General features: G+C 45.0%; 1 protein-coding gene across 2 annotated transcripts in view; it reads right to left on the reverse strand.

Moving 5' to 3' along the window:
* Il1rap (interleukin 1 receptor accessory protein) overlaps positions 1 to 4,680 on the reverse strand; it is a 124,702-nt gene extending 120,022 nt beyond the window's left edge. The window contains exons 1-2 of one of the 2 annotated variants that reach the window (XM_027412943.2): positions 4,520 to 4,680; positions 3,990 to 4,022 (exon numbers count right to left, since the gene is read on the reverse strand). The gene's annotated coding sequence lies outside the window, so the exon portion shown is untranslated. The remainder of the gene's footprint in view (positions 1 to 3,989; positions 4,023 to 4,519) is intronic. The other variant, XM_027412941.2, reaches the window with a different exon arrangement.
* Between the last annotated feature and the right edge of the window lie 4,046 nt (positions 4,681 to 8,726).

An 8,726-nucleotide genomic window follows, 5' to 3' on the forward strand; every position in this document is an offset into this window, starting at 1 on the left:
AATCTGAGGCTGGTGTGGACTAAGTCTCTTTCTCAAAAAGCAAGCAAACTAACAAACGAACACATAACAAATAAAAGAAAGGAAGAAAGTAAAATGAGCATCAGTCCTGAGGTACTATTTCTCAGTAGCTACTAAGTAGCTATAGAATTGCTGATCATCCCTTTAGAAGCTCTTGCTTCAGGTATCTGCCAGACTCTAGAACTCATGCTTGACAAAGTTTGCTCACCATTCCTTCATATTAAATTACAATTCTATATTAGAAACCAATGGGTAGCTAGCCTGAATAGATGCTCCAAAATATCCAGTTCCAAGTGTTCTGCAGCCTTCTTGTTCTTGGGTGTTTTTCTTTTTCTTTCCCTCTTCAGAACAATTTGTAAAATGGGCAAAGAGCACAGTAGGTGGCTCTCTTTAATACTTCCTCAGCAAGGCAACAATGACTCACTGGATCCTATATCTTTGCCACCCGCAAAGGCGTGATGAAATTGAGCAACACTTGAAGACGTGTGTGTGTGCTGAAGATAACCTTTTAGTTTTCCCTTTGCCTGCTCCTCTGACTTCCTCCAGCCACACTCTACCTTCCTAACTCTACCAGGTAAGCTAGTGCTAAGTCCTGCTGTGGGGCAGGAGCTGACATGGGCTCCCAAATCTTAAAACATTTCTAGGAGTCCATTAAGAAGCCTGCCTGCTATCTACAAAGGTGAGAAGCCTGACTCATGAAGAATCTCCATGGACAAATGGCCTCTGTGACTCCATCCATCCTTCTCTATGCACCTGAAACTATCAATTCCTACCAGGAGGTCAACTCTAGACCAATAGCTAATGATAAAATCAAGCATTAAGCATTGGTTCCCTCCAAATGCTGCTTTTGCATACTTCTTTAGTTAGCTTTCTGTCCTTGCAACCAGCATACCTAATAGAATTCACAATGGAAGAGGGGTTTATTTTGGTTGAGAAAACACAGTGCAACCATGGGACTGTGTTCCTGTGTACTACGACAAAACATCACTGGTGTGGAGACTGTGGAAGAAGATTGCCATTTACATCATGGCTAAGCAGAAGACACACAAAAGAAAGGAAAAGCCACCGTTCTGCTTATGTCTTCCTTTTACACTTTTATTCTGTCTAAGCCTCCATCCCATGGGATGTTTGTATTCAGGGTGGGTTTCCCCTATCCACAACTAATCCTGTCTGGAAATGCCCACCCTCTGCTACACACACACACACACACACACACACACACACACACACACACACACACACAGAGAGAGAGAGAGAGAGAGAGAGAGAGAGAGAGAGAGAGGTGTTTCACAAATCTAAGTGATTCTACACCCTGTCAAGTTGACAATAAAGATTAAGCATTACACATGCTGTTCTCTCTATTCCACTTTGTCTATGAAAGTGGTGAGAGAGTTGGAGAATGGCAGGCCACTTGGGACATTTCCTCCTTAGTTATCGTGCCAACCACTAACCAACTACAGAACAGCAGGAGGAAGAAGTGGACCAACTAGGAAGATCAGCCTGTCAAAATTCTGATCTCTATGTCTTGACAGTACTGTTCCTCCTAGGATCTGAAGGAGCACCCCATCAAACACTTGAGAACAGAATGAGGCCTTAGAGAGCATCCCTGGAAATTCTACCAGGAATCAAATCCACAAACTCTATGGAGCCATGTTGAAGAATTTTTCTCTTAGCAAAAAAATAACCACTTTGGGGTCTGAAATCACCAGCCAAATAAGGTCAGTCTAAGAATGCAAATAAATTGTTCACGGTCAACAGGAGAGGTAGCAGAGTGTGATAGGAAAGGGCCTGAAAGAAACTGAAGGAGAACTCAGAGGTGTGAACTATATTTTTAGGACAGAAATTCACTAACTCCGTGATCCCCAGAAACCTCTTATTTCTGGGAGTCTCACTTTAATTTTCTTTCCAGTGAATCAAGATAAGCTAAGAGGGGTGCTGCTTAACGAGCAGTTCTCCACTACATGCACTTGATGCTAAGCACTGAACTTCGTCTTCACATGAAACTGTAGCATAAGCATTTTTAAGTCATTTAAGAACTGGATAAAACTGAATCTCTGAAAGCTGAAACAGTTTTCCCAGTATCACACATCAATTTATGTTAAAAATCTAGTGGGTCTTACCACACCATAGGCCCTCCCGCTAGTAATATGCTGACCATTAGCATCTCAGAGAGCTATCACAAGCAACAAGGAAAATACTATGTGTGGAACACACTTGGAAATTTTAGAGTTCTACATACATAGATTTGGTATAACAGCAAGCAATAATATGTATCAGGAAAGATAAAACTCAATATGCTTTATTCAAAAACCAGGAACCAGAAGGGATTTGCTTTCACAGTCTCTCCCCTTGTTTAACCTTATTTTGAATAGTTCCCCTTTCCCCCCAAGTCAAGGGTTTCTCAAGCACACATTCAGACATATCCCAGCCAAGTCATCACAATGCAAACACAGGGACAGCCTACAAACAGACATGACCCTGTCCTGTGCAATGCCTGGTGTGGGAAATACCACCACCACACCCTTCACCCTTACCTTCTCTCAAAATGTATCCCACCCCTTCCCAGGAGTTCAATATTGCATGCAAATGCTGTGGCCTGTGAAGGAGGCAGCCCTTATAAATGCCATCCACTCATTTCTGAGACTTGCAGCACAGCCAGTAGATGGTAGTAAATAATTGTATGGATCAAAATAAAATCAATTGTCATGCAAGTAGAGTAGAGGTGTCTACGGAAGCTGCTTAATTTTCAAAGACAAGTAACACAGGAAGGCTCATGTGAGCCTATGTATGTGTTTATGTTTAAATAAGGCAAATTAGTATCCCTCAGAGGCCAAACTTCAGTGTCATTGAAGAATGTATAAAAACCCTGTTGCTGTCTGAGATTAGCTCAAGAATATGAAGTTGTTAGATGGACCTAGGAACAGGAATAGCAGGCTAGGCACTACAGAAGGCATAGCTACAACTTCAAGCTTCCTCCTCTTGTCTTTTTTATCCCTTATGAAATATAGGAACCTTTTTGCTAACCTAGGATGTCGCCTACAAAGGCATTTCACAGCCTGGAGGTTTGACCTGAAAACGAGGAAGAAATCCACATGCTCAAACACCAATTTTACAACCAAGTCTACCTGGAGACAAGATTCAGAAAACACTGGAGTGAACTGTTCAGGCCCTGTGGTAAGGTCACCTGCCCCCAAACATGACTACCAGAGTTCCAGCAACCTGGTGGAAAGAGAGTTCAGATTCCCGAGAGCTGTCCTCTGACCTTCTCACCACACATGTGCATACACACAGGTGCAAGCACAACACGAGTGCACACACTTGCAAGCACACATATAAATGAACACACACAAATAAATAAATGCAAAAAATATATTCTTTTAAATGTTCAAACCCTAAAGGAGGCAAAATACCATTCTATTTTCCAGGCTTAAAAAGGATCATTCCAAAGTAGTAGGAAATCACATTTCTCAAACACAGTGAATCTGCAGTAGCCAGAAATATTCACCAAAGTTACCAGGCCAGGCACCACAATGAACATGTCACTTTAACTGTTCTATTTCATCCTCCCAACTACCAGAAGGAATCACAGAGAGCATTCTCGTGTCCATTTTGCCACTTGAAATGGGATTAGAAAGATGGGCTAAACTGCTCAAGTTCACACAGCCACCACAGGCACAGATAAAAATCAGACCTTCCCAGCCCATTGCTAACCAGGAATCTGCCCTGCAAAGCTTCTGGTTCACAATTTCCCAACCAATGTGTTGAGGGAGGGAACTGTCTCCTAAAGGAAGCAGCAGAAGTTTGCTTTCTGCTTTCCTTATTCCCAACCAGGACCTAGCAGTAGAAAGAGGCTCCGGGCTCCATGAAGTCAGCTGTTCCTAAAGGACAGGCATCCTGTGTCCCCAGAGAAGGACCTCTCCTGCTACCACCAAGCCTGGGAGAGTGGTGTCCAGCACCTGGCTGTCTCTTACCTCTCTCCTAATCGGGGCTCTGGTAGAGACAGCCTGGATCCGGGAAGGAAAAAAAAAAAAAAAAAAAAAAAAAAGCAGGTCAGAAAAGGAGCTAGCAAGGCTGCTGGCAGCCTCTCCCCAGGCTGTCACTGCTGGGGCTGCGAACGACGTGATGGAGTGGGTGTGCAGGGACAGAGCCTCCTGCTCGCCTCACGCTTACAGCGCGCTCCAGAGAACCCTAGGCACAAGGGAGACTGGTATAGATCCCTCAAAAGGGCTGAGAACCCGCACAGCTACGGGCAGCCGTCTCACGACTGCGTTACTTAAACCTTACCAATCAAAGACAGAGCTTTGGGTTGCTGAGTTCGAATCCCGGCCTCCACACTAACTAGAAGTGTTAGCCTGTTTAGCGCGGCCGCTGGCTGGCCCTGTCTCAGTTTTCCCGTCTGTAAAACAGACGAGTTGAAGGAGCCAATCTATAAGAATCCTACTACCCTGAGTTACTGCGGCTGGCTATTCCAACCCAGCCCTCCCTGCAATGCGAGACTCACCTTCCTGGGCCAGCGGAGCGGGATCCGCGACAGCGACGGGATGGGTGCCGGCCACTGCCTCTTTCCAGACCCTGATCCAAGCCGAGCCCAGGAGATCCAGATCCTGGCAGCCTCCGCCGACTAGCCTCTTACTTTCCGCCGCACTTTCTTTTTCCCCCTCCGGGGCTCCTCCCCCGCCACCGCGCGATTGGCCCCGGGATCCGGCCACAGGCTCCACCCGCTTTGGTGGCTCGCGATCCGCCCGCGGTCCGGGCTTCCCAAGGGTGGGGTGGGGGCGGCACGCAGGGCAGTCCCGCCCGCTGCGAGGAGGAGCCGCACAGGCCCGCCCGCCGGCGGATGCCAGGCTGCGCTGGGTGCCCCCGCGTGGGCCAGCCGCGCCGGGGCGGAGCGCCCGTGGAAGGGTTAGCCCTGCCGCGGGCTGGGCGCGCGGCCAAGCGCTCAGGGCAGGTACAGCGCCCCTTGCACACCTAGGCGCACCGGGGTGCTTCCTGCAAGATCTCGGTCCTGCAGCCCAGGTCGACACTACCGTAAGGTTCCCTTCCGTCTGTGTGTTCACCTGTCACACACTACTGGCCAGGATTCGATTCAGGCTGCACGCTGGAGAGCCCACCATGTGCCCAGCTCCTAGAGCAACAGGAACCAGAAGCAGCACAGTCGTGTCCGCAGTGAGGAGCTCTCTCTTGCTCTGCTAGAAGTGCAAAGAGAGCGCCCATCCTGACAGTAGGACTTAATCAGTATCGTCCACTGTTATTCGTAACCAGCCGCTAGCACAATGAGAGGTACAAAGCTGCCATTCAGGACGAGTAAGCTGGGGAAAAAAAAAAAAAAGCGATCGATTACAGAAGGCAACAAGTTCCTATTCATTTATTCTCGTATCTCTAGGTCCTTAAAGGAGCTTCAGCTGCCATCGCCACTCTACACTGTAGTTATGCAACCATCCAAGGAGCTTTATAATGGCCTTCCTTAAGTCAATTTTCTTGTTCAAGAGCCTCCCCGAAAGCAAGGCCCTTCAAACCCTGTCCCCATTACAGAGTGTCCCCCAACTAAGGCAATCTGCCAAATACACTTGTGTCTTCCCACAGGCCTTGCTACTTGCCCCCTCCTTGAAGTAGGCTCTGCCCCCAAGCTACTTAACTGTCTTATGAATTTGTTTATTCAAGAAATCGAGTCCCGGACAAAGCGATTAAGAAATGAGAAAGGGGGTGTAAAAGGAAAGGGTCTGTGTGAGTGGAAAGGGCCTGTGTGAGTGAGCCAGGAAACACCAGACATAATAAAAATGCTGGCTGTTCTAACCTCAGATGCGTCCCTAATCTGGAAGAGCATCACTTCTGAGTTGGTTACCTTTGCTTTGCCGTGACCTAAACACCTGAGAAAGCAACTAAAGTCATGGAAGACCTACTTTGACTCACAGTCTGAGAGATCTGAGCCCACAGTCCGCAGTTTGGGTACCTCTGTACTGCATTGTGGGAAGAACAGGGCTGGCTGTTCACTTTCTGGCCTACAGGGAAGGAAGGAAGGAATTGGACCAAATAGAACTGCCACCTCTGTGCTGCACCGACCTGCCTCCTCCAACTAGAGTCCACCTCCTGAAGTTTCCATAATCTCCCCCAACAGACCAGTTGTTCAACACACATACCTATGAGGGACATTTCTTATTAAGATTGTAATAACTCCCTAAAAGAGGTCACAGAGATGGTCACATGTCACATTTGACCTCAATAAAACGTACCCATTCCATTATTATTTGTGTCTGTCTGGCACATAGTACACGCCCACAAGATTGTCACTGATCCAAAGAGGAAATAACCCAGAACATTTTTAAAGTCATTGATGATAAACAAAAATAAAACTCTTTGACTTATTCATTAAACAAATTCCAGGCACTAACTTTTTAAATGCAGTACATTTATTAAACATTTTATTGATTACCTACAAAATAGGAAGCATAAATCCATCATAACGGCTTCCAATCTATTCATCCACAGTAACAGATAGGGTGTTATGTGCAAGGTATGAAGAAAATGTTTTCAATGCCGGAAGTCTACAAGTGGAAGGTGCAAAAATCAGGACTCAGGCAGCCAGCATTGTCTAAGTACCACCCACATGGACAAGAATATCTTGGGCTACTTAGAAGCCAGTCAGATTATGGCAATTGGAGACAGACCCAGATATTGTCCTGGACACTGAAGAGCTGCACACAACTTCACATAACATGTTACAATTTCAACCTACATAAATAGTAGAACTGAAACTATTAGTTAACCAATACTATATACTCAAATAGTAAGGCATTTATTTATCATGATTGCTATGTCGGACATATTATCTGCAAAAATGCTGGGAATAGAAGTAATGGGATAAAGCAAAAGTTGAATAGACCAATGGAGAGCAATTAAAAAGGATGTGGGAAACAATGCAATGTAGATATTGGGGGTGTGTGATCATCGTGTTGCTCAGTTCTGGTTGTTGATCCCACATAATGGAGATTCACCCAGGAAGTGAATCTTCCTGAAGGTTCATCTAGACTTGGTTGGCTGGTGGGCATCTGAGTGACTGGATTAAGTGAGGTGTGAAGATTCACCCCAGTGTGAGAGGTACGATTTCATTCACTGAGCTCTGAACTTCGTGAAAAGCAGAGAGCTAGCTGAGCCCTGCCATGCATGTATTAATCCATTGCTATCTGCTCCTGACTGTGGATTAAAGGCAATCAGTTCTTTCAGACTTCTGCCACTCGCTCCAGTAATATGATTCACTGTGACTTGGGACTGCAAGCTAAATCAGCCCTTTCTCTCGTAAGTTGCTTTGGTCAGGGTATTTTATCATTGCAACAGAAAAAAATAGACAGTCATCATTTTTTCCTTTTAAATATTTGGTTCATTATCAAAACATAATGAAAATAAAAAATAAAAATTTAAATTATTCATCACATAGTGGATATTCAATGAATAATTGTTTCCTGAATGAATGACTGAAAATTCAATTTCATTGCTGTTCTTTGATATCTAATAGAGCTAGATGAGCAGAAGATACACAATAAATATCTTGTAGTTGACTGGGGTATTTGGGGACAGTCACCTCATTTCCCTCTTCTACTCCCTCCTACCTCCCTACCCTCATCTTTTCAGGCATCTTTAATTACCTTAGCAAAGCTATAAGGGGCCTCAGGTATGATAGCCCTTCAACCTCATCAATTAGGGTGCTGTTACTAATATGGTATGAGCAAGGTCTCCAATGACCTCTCTTTCAATGATCAGTCTTCAGTCTTCATCTTGCTTGATTGCTTAAGCTTCATTAGACCAATTTGACCCATTGAACCCTCACCCTCAGTCATGCTTGACTCTAGTTTTCATCTGCCCCATCTGCTGTCCTTGAAGGACAGTTCTGTCACATTGCTCTCTCTAAAAGCAGCGACACTGCAGCTCAGCCTATGGAATGATTTTTATCCCCTCTTTCAGGCATCTTATCTAGACACATAGCTTTCTAAAATATCTATATGATAATAACCAGCAAATTTAAATCTACAGCCCAGATCACAGACGAAACATACTGTTCTGCCTTCTTCGTATCCATTCTTGATATTTCATGCACATCTCAAACTTCACATATTGAGAATGAAGCTCATTAAGGGCAGGATTTCTGAAGCCAGACTGAATCGGATTCCAAATCCTGCAACACACGAACATAAAACCACCATATTGCTTCTTTTTTGTCTTGGTTTTATCCTCTGCCAAATGGGAAAGGTAGTGGTACGTTTACCATAATGGTCTTTTAATATCAAGTGGCATATGCAAATGAAACTCTTTGTAATTATAAGAGACTATTTTTTAAACAAATAGTATGAGGATGGGGGCACAGCTAACAGTGTTAGCCTATTTGCCTGCCATGAGTGAGGCCCTAGGTTCACTCTCCTATACTACTGGAAAAACACAAAAGGATTTAATCATCTTCTGCTTTCAAATATTCCACAATTTGTCATCACATTGGGCCAAACTCCAGAGTCCTTACTGGGGCCTGTCTATCTGTCAGTGTGTGGCCCTTGTGTGTACTCAAGCTCACTGGCATGCTCCCCACCTCAGGACTTTGCTCCTTCTGTTCTCTCTTCTTGGAAAGCTTTTCCTTTGTGTCATCCCTGACACTCACATCTTCCCGCATTAGTCAGCTGTCAATTCAGGGAAGCCTTTTCTTATAGTCACATGGGATGCCTTCA

Source organism: Cricetulus griseus, chromosome 4 (genome assembly GCF_003668045.3).
Source record: "Cricetulus griseus strain 17A/GY chromosome 4, alternate assembly CriGri-PICRH-1.0, whole genome shotgun sequence".
Classification (NCBI taxonomy): Eukaryota; Metazoa; Chordata; class Mammalia; order Rodentia; family Cricetidae; genus Cricetulus; species Cricetulus griseus.